Source organism: Gossypium raimondii, chromosome 5 (assembly GCF_025698545.1).
Source record: "Gossypium raimondii isolate GPD5lz chromosome 5, ASM2569854v1, whole genome shotgun sequence".
NCBI classification, from domain to species: domain Eukaryota; kingdom Viridiplantae; phylum Streptophyta; class Magnoliopsida; order Malvales; family Malvaceae; genus Gossypium; species Gossypium raimondii.
The window spans coordinates 24,985,630-25,007,797 of NC_068569.1; the positions used below are offsets into that span (position 1 = coordinate 24,985,630).

At 31.7% G+C, this 22,168-nt stretch overlaps 2 long non-coding RNA genes across 2 annotated transcripts; one reads left to right on the forward strand and one right to left on the reverse strand.

Annotated features, from left to right (window-relative positions):
- The first annotated feature begins 883 nt into the window (after positions 1 to 883).
- Positions 884 to 1,862, forward strand: LOC128041222 (uncharacterized). Its single transcript, XR_008195926.1, has 2 exons — positions 884 to 1,170; positions 1,468 to 1,862. It is a non-coding gene; the product is annotated as an uncharacterized LOC128041222 (long non-coding RNA).
- Positions 1,863 to 9,546: 7,684 nt separating this feature from the next.
- LOC128041386 (uncharacterized) lies at positions 9,547 to 12,692 on the reverse strand. Its single transcript, XR_008196394.1, has 2 exons — positions 12,622 to 12,692; positions 9,547 to 9,765 (listed from the first exon to the last, which is right to left on the reverse strand). It is a non-coding gene; the product is annotated as an uncharacterized LOC128041386 (long non-coding RNA).
- Between the last annotated feature and the right edge of the window lie 9,476 nt (positions 12,693 to 22,168).

The following is a 22,168-nucleotide window of genomic DNA, read 5'->3' on the forward strand; positions in this document are numbered from 1 at the left end:
ATAAAAATATATGTATGTAGATAAAAATATATGTGGATTATAAAATGAAATAAGATAATATATAATATATATATTTTAATACGTAAAAAGAGCATACATATATATATAAAAGAAACCATATAAAATATATAAATATGTATACATATATTCGTAAAAAGAGGGTTATATAGATACACATATAAAAAGGTATTTATATATATTATATAAGTCTAAAAAGGGAAATAATAATGACAATACTATATATGTATGTATCGAAACTATCATATAATAATAGTATGATAAATAAAAATAATAAAAATAATATTATGAATGACGATAATAATAAATGATAATACATTGAAAATAATAAAGAAAATGATAAAAATGCTAAAAGGGGACTAAATCGAAGTAAAGTCTAAAATATGGGGCGAAATCGAAATAAAAAAACAAAAGGGACTGAATTATGCAGCTCGCCGAAATAGGGGGACCAAAATGGTAAATACCCTGAAGCCCCAAAACGCTGCGCTTAGATGTGGACTAAAATGAACAAAAAATAAAATTTTGTGGCCAAACCGCAAAATAAAAAGGTTCGGGGGCTGTAATGAATCACGCACAAAATGTGAAGGACTGATCGGGCGATATGCCCCAGCCTTGTAGCGCGCCACTTATGCCCAGACTAAATCGAGACATGCAACAAATTTGCGAGGCCAATTTAAATAATGAAGAAACAAGCAGAAGGATCAAATTAAAACAAAACAATAATGAAAGGGATTAATGGCGCAAATAGCCCATTTATCAGAAACGCGCGGATCCCCTGGAGCGGGTCGGGTCGCGCGCGGATCTTAAAGGCCAAAACGGCGCCGTTTTAAATTTAATATAAATACCAAAAAAAATACTAAAAAAAACAGTTTCATCTTCATTTTCAACAAAAACAGAGAGAACTCTCTCAACACCCTCTCCCCAGGAACCGACCAAAGGCTCCGGCGCACCTCCGCCGTAGCTCCGCCGTAGCTCCGCCGTAGCTCCGCCGTAGACGGCAGCCGGAGGTGCAAAACAGAACCTTTCTTAGCCCCGCTTGAAGCCCACCCCCTTTAGAACTCGGATTCAAAGCCGAATCCTTTAAAAAACGAGTCAAAACCGAAAAGAAGAGAAGGAATCCGTTCGCCTTCCCTCCTCTCCGGCGCGGCGCAGGTAAGGCTTCTTCTCATCCCTTTTTTGTTTTCTATTTGATATGCAAAATAAAGAAAATAAATAAAAGAGGAAAATGCGAATCTGATGTAAAATAACAACCTGGAATCCGTTTGTTTGCTTTTATTTCTTTCTGCTAATGTGTTCTCTTTTTTTTTTACAAAAATCCCCCCTTTTACATTTCACCACATACTTGGCTTTATAGCCGAAAGAAAAGATGAAAAATGCAGGAAAATTCCCTCTTTTGCTACTGTTTTTCTAGTCTGTTTCCATTTCTCTCTTTTTGCTACTTGTTTGCAGGTACATGGCAAGGTCAACTTGCCATTTCGGTGCAAGGCCGGCTGGTGGTGGCAGGCCTCGGGCGTGGTGCGCGCTGAAGGCTCACATGGGTAGCAGCAGGGGAACGGCGCCAGAAACCCTAGGGTTTCTGGCATTCTGAAAATGTCAAACGTTTTGGGCCGTTTGGGCTTTTGAATTTTGGGTTGTGGGTCTGTTATTGTAATTGGGTCAGTAAATTTTTTTGGGTTGGTAGGTTCGGGCTAGGGTTTATATGGGCCCGGGCAAAATAAGGTCTGTACAATACCCAAAAAAAATCACTTAGTATTTAAATATACATTTCTGCTATTTTCAATTATAAACTTATAGTATAAGTACTATTATTTGTTATCGTACGTATAAAAGATGTTCATTTCCAATTTTGGTTCCTATAATTTGATATTTTTAGTTTTACTTTTCAAAATATGTATTTTTAGTTATGATACTAACCTTTTCCCTTATTTTCATTAAATTATTTGACGTGTTTTATTTTTAAACATTTTGGTGATGTGATATATACTTTGTTGTATTCTTTTTACACCCAAATAAATATTATGCATTTTCTCCTTTTTAATATTTTTTAACTGTGCAAAAAGTTATCAAGAATAAAACATAATAAGGTGTATTTCGTTAGAATCAACAAATCTGATTTAAAACTTAATAAATCAGTACATGTCCTATCAAATCATCAATAATAAATCAAAAATAAAATTAAACATGGAAGCGTATTTGAATCTATTAATTTCTTGAAATATTTGAATCTTGAGGTTTTGATCTTCCAAATTAGCACACAGGTAATTTAGAGAAGGCGACTCTCTCTTTCCTAAAGATGGGATGTCAAAAAAGTTAAGTATGTGTAATTTGGAAACCATAACACTAATATATACCTTTTGCACATTACCATCAATTAAAAATTAGTTACTAGAGTATCTACACATATTTGATGCATACTTTATTTAATAACTGAAGTTCAATAAGTCTTAGCCAAATTAGATCATTTTTAATTTGAGCTAACCTTTTATGATAGTAAATATATAATATGTAATTATTCTTATTATATATGTAATTTATTATATATGTAATGTCCATACAATCTAACAATCTCCCACTTGGACTACATATATATATACTAATTACATTATAATCACATGTCATTTTATAATTACATTTTAAAACTTTATTATCATATCCAAAAGGCATTCCAAAAATCTCATCCATTAATTATGTTAACATTGAACTAATGTGACCTTTGTTACATATATCGTAACAAAATCCATCATTGGTCACAAATATTAATACAACCAAATGACATAGATCTGTACGGATGTATAGCATGGAAATGCATGCAATGTGATCTAAACATGCCTATTCCCAAGTGGTCCTCCTTAACCTTAGTGAGATCAAACTTTACCAAAATTAGAGTGTGAATAAACTAAATAGATATTATTTCTGCAAAAAAAATAACCTTAAAATATTTGTAAACTACAACAATTAAGAATGCGTCTATAACAAAAAAAAAAAATTAAATTTACAAAATCGCACTAAAATTGAATATCCTAAAATGACATTACACCTATATAAGCAGCGTGCTCATAAAAACCTTAGTGGTAGTCCCTTAGTAAGCGGATCTGCAATCATAGAATTTTTCCCAATATGCTTTATAGACATCTAACCACTTTGAACTCTTACTTTAATAACAAAAAATTAAAATTTATGTGCTTTTGACTTCGATGTGCTCCTGTTGTTATTGCAATAAAGGGCTACAAATTATTGTTACAATTTGCACCTTAGTGACAAAAATTTTGCATCCATATTCCATTAAAATCGAAGTCTGTCAATTCCAAGAGATTGGATGATGGAAAAAATTAATAGTTCTAATACTTCTAAACCAGTTAGTACTATAGAATATATGTCATCGAGCAATAAATTGTATTTTAAAAATAATTGTATAACAAATACAAATGAAAATTTAGTTTTACCCTCTAGTTCTCAACCAGATGAAGAAGAGGATAATATTAGTACAAACAAGACACCAATAGGAATTAAAACTGCTCAAATTACTATATTTCCTCGATCCTAGTAATAATTCTAGAAAAACTAGAATGGAAGAAATTCAAACTTCAACAATTGATAAAAAGTCAAAAGTTGGAATAAATATCAAAATCACATTTCAATTTAGAAAATATAAAAATATTCTCTAAATGCTTTTATTGATACTGAGCTACAATCAGAAGTTACGTAAGAAATGCAATTCTGAGAAAATGGGAATTAATGAAAAACCTATAAAATAATAGGAATAGACGGTAGTAAAACTATTATACATTATAAAGTAAAAAATTACCAATCTACATAAACAATGTTAGATTTGTGATTCCTAAAATTGTATGTTTTCCTAACATGAAAGGAGATATATTATTAGGAAATAATTTTATATGTAAATATTTACCTTTTACTATAGATAAAAATTCTATTTGGTTATCGGAAAAAGATGATTTTATAGAAATTCCAATTGAAGAAAATAATAAAATTGTGTGTAATAAAAAATTTACACCTATTAAAATTAATTAGTAGTTTATTACTAATATTTGCTGATTTTTTGAGCAGGCCTCATGGATAGAGGTAAACAGCCTCTAAAAGAAATAGTCGGTGAATGGACAGCCGTTCACAAAAAGCCCAACAAAGGGAAAGCAGAATCAAACTCCAAAAAAGGATTTGTATCTGCACAGATACCATTTTATCCTAACCAAGGATATTATGTGTCCTGTCCAAGGGTAAACCAACCACTTGGATCAAATGTTTTAAATTACCCGATGGTAAACCAACCAATGGGAAATACTTTTTCATTGACCCCAAATACGGTGAGTCAATTACAATGGTCCCAAAATCCGAATTCAGTGTCACAAACAAGTTATGCTGAAGTCATTAAGGGAGCTGAGAATTTGTTGAATCAACAACAAATTCAAGAATTAAAAGATCTTTCAAAAATTAAAGATTTTTGTAATCCTGGTTTATCACCAGAAAATTATGATTTTATAAATGAGATATGGAAAACCCATATTTCAAATCAAAGAGCCAATTTCTGAAGAGCTCTTACCAAATTTTCATTATTCTTAGTTGAAAAAACAACTAAAGAAAATGAAGCTGAAGATTTATTATTAAAATCTATTTTATATAGAGAATGAGATGAATTCCAGTTAGAATTCATGGATATAAGGGAGATAAACAATCTTCTTGATATCATTCAATATTTTATTCATAAAGGGAAAAACAATTCTATTATGAATAAAGTATTTAGAATCTGTTTATATAACAAATCTAGACAGATTTTACCGATAGAAATATTCAATAAAATTAATGGAATTATCTGTAACCAGCAGAATCAATTCCAAAAAGTTATTATATAAACAGAAGGGCTTCCTGTTTTGTACGATAGGAACTGAAGAGAATGAATAGCGAAAGTTTTTGTATTTATTTCCTTTGGGCTCATAATTTTCAAACCCATTTATTTATTTCAAAAAGTGTTCTACACTTTCCATCTATGATTTAACATCATATTGATCCAATCCCCACCACATCAACCTCTACTTTCTTTTCTTTTCATTCTTTCTTTTTTTCTAAACAATATACAACGAATAACACTTGAATTAATTCCAAACAAAAACAATAAATATTTTTTATTTACTTTAATATGGGAACTTAAAATGATCCAATTTGAGAATATGGGTCAAATCTACAATTATACGTATAGTACAAGACTAATGATTGAATTTAATTAAATAAATTTGAATATTACTGTTTGGAATAAGACTAAAAAATCAATTCTAGAATTAAAAAGAAACAATTAATCAAATTTAGTACCGCCTCTAAATTTACAACTTCTGTAAAAAATACAGATTAATAGTAAAATTAACAAAATTAAATAAAGATTTTCTTTATAACATCATTTAGTTGTTTGATTAATATAGTGCTAAACGATGTTATAAAGAAAATCTTTGATCATAAAAAGATAAAATAGCAAGACATAAATTCATAATTAGACGTTAAGGGTATGTTTTGGTGAGAGGTTTGAGAAGAAGATTGTATGAAACTGTGATTTCATAATAATTTTATTCATTTTTAATAGGAAAAATGATAAATTAGATTTTTCCTTTTGAATTTTAGTATTTTTAGTTGGATTTGAATTTTGTCAAGAGAAAAAAGCTGAAAGTTAGGAGAAAAAAATTTAATTTGTCATTCTTTTATTGGAAAGTGACAGAGATAACGTGAAATCACTGTTTCATACAATCCTTAGCCAAAGTTTGGTGGAGTAATTTTAAGCTTTATTTGGCTTTTCAATTTAAAAAAAAAATATTTTAGTTTTTAATTTAAATTTTCATCTTTTCTAATTTTAAATTTGTGTTTTTGTCAAACCATCTCAAAATAGATGGAAATTTTAATATTATCACATGGATAAAAACTTAAAAATATGATTTTAAAAAAAAAAAGTAAAATATCTATCGTTGCTCATAAATATTTGGTAAAAAAATAAACGATGGGTAGCAGGTGAAGTCATGAAGAAGATGTGGCCAATGAACTATATGAGGGATCACCCCATCTTCTCTTGCTAACATTCTCTGCAGAGCTTGGTTTACCTGTACCACACTAAAATTACATGCATTATAGCTTCTAGGTTTTTGAGGCACTTGTCAAAAGTACCTCTATAAGCTGCTAGGTGGTATTCTGCACTTTTGAGCCCCCAAGAAAATGTAGTATATTTTTATATATCTACAACAAATTCAAGTTATAGCCGCGTTGTAAAGCGAAAATGCCACCGTGGTCCAGCTTTGCGGTTTTGGGCCACCCAATTTCGACTCGAGATACCTTTATTGATCCCATCTGATTTGAAATCCTCGAAAATGTATGTTACTTCCTACATGATTTAAAGAAATGGATTGTTTTTGTTCACTAGGCAAAAGAGCACCCTTTTTCTTTTTGACATATCATGTTTTTTGGTTGAATTCTCATTTTTTTCATTTTTGGGAGAGGATTCCAACCGAGACACCCACATTTAATCATTTGATCAACAAAAATGACATATCAAAGAAAAGTATATTTTGTATTAAATGTATTTCAAAAGGCGGGTTTTACAAGGCACTTTTGCCCATGTTGTTCGGTCAGCAAAAACAATCCATTTATCCGTTTTTTTTTAAAATAGATAAAGTGGCATGTGCCATTAATTTTGTCAATATTATATACAAGGGCATTTTCATAATTTTATTATGAGCATGCGAATTTTTTAATTGACCCGCCTTGAAACCTGATTTCAAAGAAAAAGGTTGACCCTATTAGATCAAATTAGATTGGGCCGAAACCCGTCGGGTTTAGAAATTTTTGTCATCCCTATATTTCACAAAGAAAATACACCAAAGGATACGAATGAAATTAAAAAAGTTTGGTACACAGGTAGTATGTATTTTTAATTCCACAAGTAAATTTAAAAAATTGTCATGTGTCTCCCATTTCTTTTATATATATATATATATATTTATATTTATATTTATTTTTTTAAAAATATTTTACTATATCTTATAGAATACTTGTCATCACTTTAACCCTACTTATAGAATCTAAAAACTTCATGTGTGTGTATGTGTGTGAGGTTATGCAGGCTTTCAAATATTCCATTTGGATAGACGCTTTTGGTGAGATTAAAAATAATGTTGGTAGCGAGATTAGTTTTTGTAGTTATGAGATTGGATACTGTAGTGGTGAGACCAAAATCAGTGGTTAAGTATGTATTTGGATTCAATTATAGCAGCGAATTGAATTATTGCAAGGAGAAAAAAATTACCATTATAGACATTGGATTAAAAGATTAAAATATATAGAATAAAAAATTTAATTTATTTTATTTTATAAACTTAAACATAATAAAAATTTATTACAATTATATTATGGCATATAATAATTAAAAATAAATTATATCAAATAATTTTTTATGTATTTATATTATTTGTTAAATTAATTAATTATAAATTAATTAGTATTAACCTTATAATTATTGCATATTCATAAAACGCATAGAAAGTTAGAGTGCGCGTCAGTTGTCGCTTGGAGGTAAAGAAGTTTTTATAAAATCAATTTTACAAGCTATCTTAGTTGATACAATGCAATGTTTTTTATTGCCTGTTACAGTATGTCATGAATTGGAAAGTATTATTAGTAAATTCTGGTGGAGAAATTCTAAAACAAGGAAGGGAATCCATTGGAGTGATTGGAGGGGGATGTGCAAGCCAAAGGCACAAGGAGGATTGGGGTTTAGGGATTTGAAAAAGTTCAACCTAATGTTGCTTGCAAATCAGGGCTGGAGATTAATTAAGAAACTAGATTGTTTGTTTGCTCGTGTCATGAAAGCAAAGTACTATCCAAAAAATAACTTTATGAGTGCTAGTTTAGGTTCTCACCCTTCATATGCCTAAATAGCATTTGGGGTGCTAGAACTAGGCATGGGCTGGAGAGTTGGAAATGACAGATCAATAAATATTTGGAACGATGCTTGGTTACCAGGGCCTAGACATGGAAAAGTAACAGTTCAGAATATTGATATTAATTATACAACAATAGCATATTTTATTATTATAGAGTTGGCTACTTGGAATTTGGAGGCCTTGAGGAAGCTTTTTGTTAAAGAGAAAGTAAACATAATATTGACTATCCCAGTTGTTGAAGTTGATCTTAGAGATAAGAGGGTGTGGAGGGGTGAAAATGCAAGTGTGCATTCAACAAAAAGTGGATATAAGTGGCTACTAAATGGGGATGCGACAAGATCACATAGGGAAGTGACACAACAATCTACACTATTACAGAATTTCTACAAAAAATTATGGAGATTACAAATTGCGAGCAAAATTAAAATTACAATATGGAAACTGGCTAATAATTACATTCCTACGTTTGGCAATTTATAGTTGAGGAAGTTGTTGGTGATGAATTTTTGTCCTCTCTATCGTACAATGGAAGAATCAGTGAGCCACATTTTTCGAGATTGCACGTTCATCAAAAGTGTCCTGCAATGGGTGGGGATCGATGTCTCACCCAATATTCAAGGACAAAGTTGGAAAACGTGGTTAGCAAATCTGTCTGTTAGTATAAGAGAGGATCAATGCAAATGGTTAGCCATTGTTTTTTGGGCAATTTGGCACCACAGAAACAAGGTTTATCATCAAGGTGAAAGATAGAGTATAGTTGTAACACCCCTAACCCGTATCCGTCGACAGAATAGGGTTACGAAGCCTTACTGAAATTTACAAATCAAATATAGATATTTCATAACATTTAACATTCATATCAGGAATCATTCATAATGAATCATATCCCTTAAATTATCCCACGAGGCCCAAAATATGCATCAGAAATAAGTAGGGACTAAATCGAGTATTCGAAAAAATTTTTGCGAAATTTTAAAATTTTTCCTAAGTGCAGGGTACACACACTCGTGTGTTTCACACGGCCAAGAGACACGCTCGTGTGGGCATTCGAAATAGGGTACATGGTCATGTCTCAGCTCGCGTCCATACCCGTGTAACTCTCTGACTTAGGTCACACGGTCAAGTCACAGACCTATGTGTTTTGCCATGTGTAGGTGCAAAGGTCACACGGCCAAGCCACACACTCGTGTGCCAGGCCGTTGAAAAATCTTAAGCATTTTGTTTTGAATTTTTAAAATGCAGGGGACACACGGTCGAGACACACCCATGTGCTAGGCCGTGTGTCACACACGGCTGAGACACATGCCGGTGTCTCTGCCCGTGTGGATAAAATAAGGCCATTTTCAAGCCATATTTCTCATCCATTTGGTCTTCTACCTACATTAACATTTTAACATATTCAAAAACCAATCCAAAACATTTAAACTAAACTAAAACCAAGTCATAAATATGTCATATACCTCATTTCTCAACATTCCAATTTACCATATTTATCAAAACATCTATTTGCTTACTTTTACCAACTATACTATCTCATCTCATACATCAATATGCCTATAACTTATCCACCATTCAACCGCATCAAACACAACAAACATGAAGAAGCCACACATATTCATACATAACATAAGTATGTCCTACTTAAGCCATTCCAATGGCCATTTATAACCAAAATACATATTTGTCATCAATGGCCCAATTGAACCTATACATGTCATTATACCAAAAATTTAGTTTGTTACATATACCAAAATAAGTCGAAGGATAGTGTGATGATGCTCCGACCAGCTTCCAACCACTCCGAGCTTTTGATTTACTATAAAACAGGAAAAATAAAATTGGGTAAGCATATTATACTTAGTAAGTTCGTATAACGAGAAATTAACTTACCATTCATTTATATTTAAAGTAAGTAAGCAAAATTCATCCAAAGAAATTTGGCAATTTTCATAAATATATATAACCTAAAAAAACATGTTAGTCATGTACTTCATGTGAATATCAAGAAATAAGGATGAGCTCATCATGTAAAAATTTTCATAAACATATATTTTCCACATCATATACTTATATAACATATACATTTTTATAATAATTCATCTCAAGGTCAGATTATTCCATGTTGAAACTTTACCCGTTGAATTTATTTGAAATATCGATGGATACACAGGTAGTACACTCGAAGTGTACAAAACTGTAATCCACCAATTCATATTCAGGAATGCTCATACGAGCACATAAACGAAATGCTCTCTCTTGAGCCATATAACAGGAAGCTTATGTGAGCCATGTAATAGGAAGCTTATCCAGGCTATATAACGAGAAGCTCATAAGAGCCATAATCGGGAAGCTCATGCGAGCCAATAATGGGTAACTCTGAAGAGCCATTAACGGGAAGCTCCAGATAACCATATGTAACACCCCTTAACCGTATCCAACACCGGAATAGGTACGAGGCATTACCAAAACACATACACTTGTAAACGTATTTAACCGAGTTATAAAATTTCATCAAAATTAAAACTTTCAAAATAATTAACATGTTTCTATAACTTTTCACAATATATCCTCAAAATATTATAATCATAATAATTAGGGCCTGCGAGACCCGATACATACTCATGCAATTTAATGCTTCATTTCCATTTCATTCAATTCGCAATTTCTCATGCTCATAATTTAAATCATATCACTAGCAATTTCCATTTAATTCACGTACAATTCAATGACATCAAATTCAAAACTAATACGTATTTACCATTTAACTCAATGTTTATTGATTATACCATTCAATAACACATTTATGAAATTCTCAATTTAGCAATGAAAATATCGCTTTAGTTTGAATAACAACATCGTCTGATATAAATACACTACCACTTATCCATTTACTTTAATTCTTTCGGGCCCATTTGTCACTTACCATCCTTAATCAAATTAGGGAACGGTCACGGAAAATTGAGTACTTCACTTTCACTTTGCCATAGTATAACTATGGTCTTACGTATGATCACTTATCACTTGTCCCTGATCAGATAAGTGTAGCCACCTATCACTTTGTTTCTTGATCAGATAAGTGTAGCCACTTATCACTTTGTTTCTTGATCAGATAAGTGTAGCCACTTATCACTTTGTCTCTTGATCAGATAAGTGTAGCTAAAGCTATTACTTATCACTTTGTCTCTTGATCAGATAAGTATAGCCGAAGCTATCACTTATCACTTTTCACTTGTCACTTGATCAGATAAGTGTAGCCGAAGCTATCACTTATCACTTTCCACTTGTCACTTGATCAGATAAGTGTAGCTGAAGCTATCACTCATCACTTTGTCACTTGATCAGAAGTACTCAAATCCGGCGTTCCGCTCAATTTGATCATTTATTCATATTTCAGGCTTACCAACATGTGTTAATTCATAAACCATTCATGGTATTATTTCATGCCAAATCATATACTGAATATACCATACACACATACTATGAAACTTTATTTTCACACATGAGCTTAAACCATGACCAATAATGCACAAAAATAAGCATCATTCATATTTCATCGTTTATGAGTTATAATCAAACATATGACCATTTATACACGAATCATTCATATATTTCCCAATTTTCCTCCTCCTCCTCTCCATTCCACATCCTTAATGTGTATAACACACTTAAACAACATTAACCATAATTTCAATATACACTAACATGTATATTCAAAGCTGTTTATCCGAGTCAGAGTCACTAAATTATTTTTATCCAGAGCTACAGAGCTCCAAATTAAGATCCGTTAATTTTACCTGAAACTAGACTCACATATCTTCATACCATAAAATTTTCATAATTTTGGTTCAGCCAAATAGTACAGTTTATTCTTTAAAGTTTCCCTGTTTCGCTGTCTGACAGTTCCGACCACTCTTCACTAAAATTAATTATCTCATTGTACAGAATTCGGATGATGTTTTAGCTTGTTTCTTCTAAAATAGACTCATTAAGGATTCTAACCATATAAACTATAACTCATAATAATTTTTTACAATTTTAATGATTTTCCAAAGTCAGAACAGGGAACCTGAATTCATTCTGACCTTGTCTCACAAAATCTATTATATCTCATGATTTACAATTCCATTGCTCACATCATTTCTTTTATAAGAAACTAGACTCAATAAGCTTTAGTTTCATATTTTATTCATCCTCTAATTCAATCTCTACAATTTTTGGTGATTTTTCAAAGTTACACTACTGCTGCTGTCCAAAACTGCTTTAGTGCAAAATGTTGATTTCCATTTTGCCCCAAATTTCACAGTTTATACAATTCGGTCCTTTCTCAATTAACCCTCAATTAATCTAATTTTCTCAATTAGTACTTTACTAGACATTATAAGTTGTTACACAACTATTGAAATTCAGAATTTCCACATATAACTCTATCTTCAAACTCTTTTACTATTAGGTCCCAAACATTCACTTTCTATTCAATTCTTTCAATAAAATCAGCATATGAACAATTTAAAGCTCTAATTTCATGCTAAATCATCATATACTTCCAGCACATATTCATATCAACTTTCAACTTCTTTCATAAAATCAAAAACTAATGAATTTAACAAGTGGGCCTAGTTGTAAAAGTCATAAAAATACAAAATTTCAAGAAATAGTCAAGAATTGAACTTACTTGTAATAAAAATATGAAGAACCAGCTTGAAGAAGCCCTTCCATGGTGTTTTAGCTGATGAGAATTCAGAAAATGAAGGAAATCTAGATAATTCCACTTGGGTCCTAACTTTATTAAGCAAATTTTGCAATTTTCCAATTTTGCCCTTAATTCTCCTTACTTTCTTGCTGATTTCATGCCTCTGTTGTCCAGCCCAAATAGACCTTGGGTCTATTTGTCTTTTAAGCCCTCTTCCTTTTATCATTTAAGCTATTTAATCATTTCCCAAAATTTTGCATTTGTTATAATTTAGTCCTTTTGTTCAATTAATTATCGAACTTTAAAATTTCTTAACTAAACTTTAATACTAACTTTTAACACTCCATAAATATTTATAAAAATATTTATGGCTCAGTTTAAAATCCCGAGGTCTTGATACCTCATTTCGATTCTAATTATTTTAATATTTATTTCTAGTGCACTATTCACTATTTCAAAAATTTTCCTAACTTCATATTTAACTTATACTTACTAAATTAATAATATTTTCTACCCATTTGTCGAATTTAGTGATCTCGAATCACCGTTCCGACACCTCTGAAAATTCAAGCCATTACATTTTTTTTTCGTCGGATTTGTGGTCCCGAAACCACTGTTCCGACTAAGCCTAAAATCGGGCTATTACACCATATATCGAAAAGTTCAAGCGAGCCAATATCGGGAAGCTTAGGAGAGCCATTAACGGGAAGCTTACAAAGAGCCTTTAATTAGGAAGCTCCAAATAGCCATATAACAGGGCGCTCATAAGAGCTGCAGTGTGCCCACAACACATGCAGGATCACAACTGATTGGGATGCTCCGAAGAGCTATTAACGGGAAGTTCACAAGAACCATATAACGGGAAGCTCGAGAGGGCTAATAATGGGACTTTCTTTCAAGTTCTGGTGTGTCCGCAACATATGCAGGATCACAATCAATACGGGAAATCTTGTATCCATCGAATTTCATTTATTCAATCGGAACTTGATGTTTGTTAGACATTGTCGGATATAATATTAATTTCATATTCATAGCAAAAATACAATTACATACACAACATTCAATCCAAGCATATAAATATACACAATTTAGTTACACAAACATACTTTGACAAGTGTTCGTGTACACAAAATCTACTAATCCGACACTTTTTCTTTTCCACGACCTAACTTCGTTTTTGAGTTAACCGGATCTATACGAGTGAATTTAACGTCAATTTAATACAATTCATATTCAATTCAATTAAATTCACATCTTAGGAAAAATTACCATTTTACCCCTTTGCTTTTAATTAATTTTAATTTCGTCCCTAGGCTCAGAAAATGAAATTCATGCAATTTAATCATTATTCTAGGCCTGGCCAATTTTTACATGTAACATTTTCAGCCCATTTAATTCATAAAATTTAGAAATTTTTTCATAAATTTTACATATTTACAATGTAGTCCCTAAATCACAATTTCATCAAAATTCACTTTTCAAAAGTTATTTATCTATTAACAACCTTTCATTTTCTACCATAAATTTCATAATTCATGCATATTCATCCATGGAAAACCCTAGTACTTTGATAATTTTACAAATTAATCCCCGAGATAGCTAAATTAAGATTTTACGATCTCAGAAATATAAAAATTACTAAAAACGGGACAAGAATTCATACCTAATTGAGTCAAAACAACTTCCTTGAACTCAACACCCAAAAAATAGGGTTTCCATGTCTTTTAATTGGGACAGATGATATAAAATGATGATATTAGATATTTATTTTATTTATCATCTTTTATTTATTTACTTTCCAATTTAGTCATTTTCTTTTCTTAAATTTCCATAGATGAATCATCATACTTATATACTAACTCCTCTTAATGGTCTATTTACCATATAAGGACCTCAAATTTTGAATTCCATAGCTATTTGATCCCTTTAGCTACTAGAATTCAACTTTGGCATTTTATGCAATTTGGTCCTTTCCATCTAATTGAACATGAAATCAGTAAAATTTTCTTAACAAAATTTTTATACGATGTTCTTATCATACGGTAAACCATAAAATAATCTTAAAATAATTTTTTTTACGGACTCGAGTTTGTGGTCCCGAAACCATTGTTCCAGTTTCATTGAAAACATGCTGTTACAATAGTTGGCCTGGTCACATTTATTAAAACATATTACACAGAGAGTTTTCACACAGAACTAATGAAAACAACAAGCATAGGTCAAAATGACAGTACACGGACTCCACCAAGGTTATATGAAGTTAAATGTAATCTTGACGCGATTTTTGACAAGTGCGTACTTAGTTCAATGACTGGAATAATTTTTAGAGATAACGAGGGGTATATCCTGGCATCTTGTACTTACGCGAACAATTATGTGGCCAACGCAACTACCGCTGAGGCGAGAGCCTGCTTACAATCGATGGCAGTGGCTGAACAACTAGGGTTCCAAAGATTGGTGGTGAAGTTGAAAGTTATTAAAAAAGCTCGGTCAATAGGGGAGGATAGATCGAGCATAGATGTGATTGTAAAATAAGTAAAAGAAAGGGCACAAAGATTTAAACGATTTACCTATTGTTTTGTGGGTCGATCGGTGAACCATGCAGCCCATACGATGGCTGATGAGGGAAAATAATGGTCATCGCTGAGGATTTGGGTTGAGGAGGTGTCTTCAATAGTAGTAGTGGCGGCTGAGGAAGACAGAAAGTCTTGAAGATGAGGAGGAAATGGGTTTTAATGACTCCAACGGTTTCAGTTTCTTCAAAGTTCCATCGTGAATACTAAGGGTAATGAATCATTGGGGATGGACGATGGCAGTAGAGAAGCTATTGAGGGATGACAGAGAGATTGAACTATTTTTTTCTTTTAAATTTGTGTTTTGGTTTTCTATTTTGCTTTATTTTTTTCTAGTGGATTTTTTGGGGGTTATTGAATGACTGTTGATTTTGCTTTAATTGTCAGTTAAAGTCTTTTTAGGTTTTCGGTAAGATTTTACTTTTCTTTAATTAGGGGACAGTCACAATCTATTTTGGTTATAGCATTCGTGTGACACGTGTAACGCATGCAGTCATGCAATTATTTTACTTGGTAATGGCATCCTTTCATTTTTCAGTCAAAAAAAGTGATGGTTAAAATGGTACAAGAACTTTTTGAGTGGGAATGTTTTTCTTTTCCTTTTGGAGCTTTAATCTTCGGTTGAAAATTGAGGTGAGAGTGTGGTGAGATGTTGCAAATGCATCTCACCATTAATGATCCAAATAAAAAAAAAAAGAGTAAAAAAACATATGCTCATCATCTTCACTAATGATAATTAACAATTCAAAGAAGTACTAAGTGTATCATCAAGTTTGCTTTTTTCTTTTTCAATTAGTAAAAAGTATTTTCTTTGATTTTTTCAACAACTTTTGATTATTTTCTTTAAGCATGAAATTCTCCTCAACTACCTTTATGTTAATGTTACATTGTTGATCCCACTTGTCAAGCATGTTTTTGCAATTTTTTTCTTATGTGCTCATCATTTTCATCATTCTCACTCGACAAGTATTCATCTCTTCAAGTCATATTAGAAAACTTAATTTTCATAGTGTTTGTACACTCAACTTGTATGTTCCCAAATCCCTCACAGTAGTAACATTGAATACCTTTCTTCTATTCTCTAAACTCATCATCTATGGCAATGGATTTCTCTATAACTTTTATTGGCAACACATCCTCTTTCACTACTCCTATTCCTTCTAATAAATTTCTTGATTGCTTGATTGAAATTTTTGGTAAGAAGGGCTAGTTGCTCTAGAAAGTTCTCAACAGTAATTTCAGCATCAATTTAAAGTAAAGATACAATGTTTGAAGTTAGGTTTTTTCTCTAAGTTGACTTTATCCTTTCTGATTTCCTCCAAATTACCTTTGAAGGTTAGAGGTGATCTAATCAACTAATCGGTTCTCATAGAGTTGTTGTCTTTTGCCTCCTCAATGATTGCCATTTTGATGGAAATTCTTTCTAGAAGAGGTCTAAGATCCTTGAGCGCACTTTGCATTTGAATATTTCACACTAAATGTAAAAACTGAAATAGTGATATTATATAGCTTAGCATAAAAAAAAGAGAGTATTATCCTCATAAATTCTTACATTTCGAACATAGTAGTTAACATTTAGATATTTGACTACTCCCTATTGTCCAACCTTCATAAGAAGAAACACACTTGGAAATACGCCTGAACTTCATGAGGACCTATCACATTAAAGATTACATTTAAGGCCTTTGAGTTGTAGCTAGTTGTTCTGTCTTCTTCAAGTGAACATATTCTTTCAGGCTTAGGAGAGCAAACTCTATTGGCTTTAGTAATGAAGAGTTTCTTGTTAGAAAATAATTTAGAAATTATGTCAGATTTGCACACAACAATTTTTAAAAAAAATCTAAAACAAACTTTTGTTGTGAAATCTAAAATAATAAATCTGATCAAATAATCACTTGTGTATTGAGGCCTTTAAGAGATGTCCTTGTTGTAATACTCCTTTGTGAAGGTACTCTAACTTTTTGATCAACCCAAAGTAAAATTTGAACTCTTTAGACTTTCAACAAATTGATATTTTCTACTATTCTCAAACTTACGTTTGCTTAGAGAGTAAACTCTAACTTAAATAACTAAATACATCACAAAATCGAGACTTTCCCTTCAAAAAGCCCTTTACGCAAACCTTTATAATTGAATCCAAAAATTTCAACTCTCTAAATACAAATTATAATTACTCCTAATCTAAAATCAAAAAGAATTTATTTGAGTATAAGAAAATTACTCAAATAAAATACTCCTTAATTTTGTGGAGTTTTCCTTTAATAGTTGATAGTTAAATTTTAACTAAACATGTGTATTTATAAAAGAATTTATATAAGAACTTAATTTCCTTTCAAAGTTCTAAATTAATTTAGGGGTGAGCAAAACTCGATTTGATTTAATTTTTTTTTGAATTCTAAGTTAATCAAATCGAGTTATTCAAGCAACTCGAATTACTTCGAGTTTGAATCGAGTTGAATTTTATAGTTTGAATAACTTGAATAATTCAGTTATTCAAATAACATATTGGTTTATTGTAACCTTCCTAACTTGGTCTGGACGTTATGACCAGATTGAGAAGGCTACATTAGCCACCAGAATGGCTAAGAAGACTAACTAACCTTTAAAAAAAAAAAACTACCCCGTCTAAATTTAAGAAAATCGTGGTTTTTACTTTGAGTTGGGTTAAAACCTTCAAGTCATCTATACTTTAGGATTCATTTTATTGTTAATAGTGATGTTTTAGTAAAACCATTGCGTAATGAATTTATTTTGTAAAACTCATGGTAATATAATGCAGTGGAAAATCAACAATTATGTTAGATTTTACTTAAACAAAATAACATGCAATTACCGATTATTAAATTCAAACTACTACTCGAATGAATAATACATGCATAAAAATCCCAAACCAAAAACTACCAAGCCACAATCCAAATAACAAAATTACAACCCTAACCAGTGAAAAACTTTATTGGAAATTATTTTAAAAATAAAGTAGTTTGAAGCCAGAAGGTTCGTCTACATGTTGGGTCCAATCCTAATCTCGAGCATTACTTGAGAAGTTTAAAACTAGAGAGGTAAGCTTAAGGAAGCTCAGTGTGAGTCAAAATTACAGAACATCATATAATCATTCATATCGAATATAACAGTCAACGTTACCCATCTATACCGTTGCATAGCAATATTAAATTAGTGTATGAGCATGTTATGTTGCACAATGCAAAGGAAAAGGTTCCTACCTAACCATTTGCCACACACCATGAGTTCTCCAAAACTCGTCTACCGAACTCCAAACAGTGCTAGACGAAACTCGATGTGGATAAACCACAAATAATAGTAAAGTAAGTAAACTGCCGGTAAAAATGCAGTCAAGTTGCCAGTAATGTGGACTAGCCACCAGTATTGCAAACAAGATGCTAGTAATGCGATTAAATTGCCCAATCTCCTCGGTACCCCGATGCGGTGCACTAAGAACAATATTGCAGACTTTAAATACCATTAGTACTCCACGGAACTCCTTTGTCAACCATAAAAACCTATCCCATGCAAATGCAATATGTCATGCAATCAGTAAACACATCATGTTTCCAATAATAATTTCGGTACAATGAAATGCTTAACATGCATATCAATAAACAATATTGGTGTATGCCTTGCTTACCTTTCATTTAATAGTAACAATGGCATGCGCACATGCTTTCCATATAGTCAATATCACATATGGTATGTAATTTAAATACATATAAGCTCAATGTCAATCATGGCATACTACATACATATCAATCAATGGTTCAAAAATTCAATATGTTATACATGAATTCAACACACAATTTTCACCACAAATTATAACACAAAATAATACATTACATACAACTCGTACACAATTCAATCAGTCCCAACAAAGCCTTCTACAATTGGGCTTCCTATTTAAATATGTATTGATGGTTGTCGAGGCCACCAAATATAAATTTCTATGCTCTAACTAAACTAAACAATAGTTTAGAGAAGTAAGGTCAATCCCACAGGGATTAGGATTCCTAATTTCATTTTTTACGTAACCAGATTCTGTGGTCGTGGCAATTGTCGTGCCCACGACTTGTAACATGTTATGCTGAAAAATAAAACAGACATGTTTTAGTTGATTAGGGTTTAAAATATGGGAATAAATAGAACAAAATAATAGTTGAATTATAAATTCAAAATAAAATTAAATAATTGAAATTAAATTACATAATCAAATATGTGAATTTTTAGCCTTAGACTTGATATATTCTAGACTCGATTTGATCCTTGAAAGTGAATTTTTCTTTTCAAACGGTAAGTTGGTTATAGTGATTAAAAACTCATTAACCACCAACTCTTCCTTGTGTAGTTGATTTCAGGATGTCCTACAAACTAACCATTACTGATTAGGTCGTTTAAATCTGATCATTATGTCCCTTGACGAAATCCAACTGGCATTTTCCCACCTGGAAATGCCAATTTGTTTGTGGGAACCCAAATGCGGCAGACAACTCTAATCTAATCACGCTTTTTGAGTTGAAACTGAATTAACTTTAAGGGACGATTGTAACTATCCCATATTCTAGAGAGATAATGAATATCGTGTTGTAAGGTTTTAGTACGGGTTCATTTCTCACAATTCTTGACAAGAATAATAACTGACCTAAAGTTAAATGTAGATTAGTTGAGCATGAAATTAATCATACTTAATTGGATTATGAGAGTGGACTTCAATGAAAGATAATATGTAAAGAAGGGAGATGACTAAAAGAGCAATTGCACCAAAGTATAAAAAGCGGAAAGAAATGGTAGAATGCTTGACGCAAGAATATGCTAATCGTCTTTTTAAATTCAAGTGTGTTCTAATGCCAAAATTGCAAGCCTTTATGTACACCCCTCAAAGAGCCAATTTTACATGATTTATGCCTAAAATTATGCTTAACAACCAACCGCTAAATCAGAATTTTCTAAATATAAAATTTGTCTAAGTCAAAAAGTCTAATATTTTTATCAGCCCAAAAATAATTCAAAAAATTTCAATTCAACCCCCAACTTGCTTTTTGTTCCAATTTATCCCGATTTTTGCTTGTTTTTGAACTTTGACACTCCAATTGCATCCTTGATAAAATTTAAGCAAGAAAACACAAGCTTAGTAGTATTCTATTAAAAAATTGACCAAAATTAGGTACATTAAACAGACAAAATTAGCTTGCTATTAGTACCTTACTTGACACTCCATTTATTAGTAATTAGGCTATTTGGTCATGCCAAAACCATTAAGGATAACTACCATTTTAAAACATATTTTAAAATTTTAAGACTAACTTAGCAAAAAGAAAGACCCACACCTTAATTCGCAATCCACAGCACAAACCCAAAAATTCGCAACTCCAAAATATAGATCTAGACTATTAATTTGCCATAATTTGATATGTCAAATTAGCCTTCCCCGTACACCTAATAAGCTTGTTTCCAAGCAAATTAGTATCTTTTTCGTGGTTTTAGGATTTCAACTTAATAAGTGGAAATATCTCATTTTACTAGTTTTTGAGACCTAAAATTGGCCAATTGTGCCATTGGAGGCCCTAAGATTCTTTTGAGTGTTATAGGTGCTTATCGAAGTCCCAAAACTATGCAAAACTATCACCAAAGGAAGGGGTATTGTGACATCGAAGCACGAGAGTCACGATACCCACTCAAAGACCTTGATGAAGACCACCTACAGTGGTATCACGATATCCACTTGCCTTGGAAGGCCCTATTTGAAGACTGTCGACGGTGTTGTGACATCCACACTTGGGTATAGCAATACCCTTTCGTGAGGGGACAAAAAATCACGCAAAGGGTAGTCTTTGTCCAATTGAAGCACCAATAATTGAAGGCTCGTTCTAGGGCATTTTGAGCACAAGAATTGGGTCAGAATAGCTGCTATATTAGCCAAAATTTGGTTGAAAGAGAATAGAGCCCCAATAAAGCCACATTAGGGTAGTTTTAACTTAGGTTTCTCTTTAGTTTTCTTTGTAGTTTTCTTTTTTTTTTCCTAAGGTTTTTAGTTTTATCTTCTTCCTAAGTTTAGATTTAGTTTTTCCTTTACTTTCTTGTTGTTCGTCTTGTTCTTGTAGTAGTTAAGTTAGGTAACATTGTTGGTAGGGTTTATTTATATCTTCTTCCTAAGTTTAGATTTAGTTTTTCCTTTACTTTCTTGATATTGCTTAAAATATTTCTGAATTAACTCAATTAAAACTAGATTGAATATCACTTTTTCACCGTTAGGTTATAATTAAAATTTGAGAAATAAATATGTAAGTTAGAAATTAACTGAGTTTTAAAAAGATAATCACCGTTACAAGAAAAATGTTAAATTTAATCAGATTAGCTAACTCATGAGTTTTTTTCTTTCTAAAAATAGGCTACTTTTTCTTCTTAAATAAACAAATGTTTTAAAATGACTATTTTACAGACTCTGATAGCTTACTGGACCATTTTGGTGGCTAATGTAAGCTTTCGATTTCAGGCCTAGCGTCTAGGTTGGGTTGGGAGGTTACAGAAAATCTCTTGCCCCCAAAGCTTACCCCATCCCTACCCCATTTAACAAAATCATATCATAATTAAGATTCATAGGTTGCTTTAGATATAACTTTTTTTAACATATAAATTTCTATTTAGTACATATTTATATAAAAAAAAGTAAATATGAAAACTTAGTTCATGATAAAGTTAATTGTTTGGTTTAATATTGTAGACTTAATTTAAGAAGTAAATTTTTTGTCAAGATTTAACTCACTAACTAAACTGGAGTGTTGTTAAAATCGGATCAGATTGATTGAATCGAAAATTAGTTGATATATCAATTCGAACAAAGGGATTGAACTAGCTTCTGAGCAAATTGCTCGAGCTTGATAAAGAATTGGAAATTGGGATAGATTGTCAATGATGGAATTGATCAGTGGTAGATCTTGAGACTAAGTTTT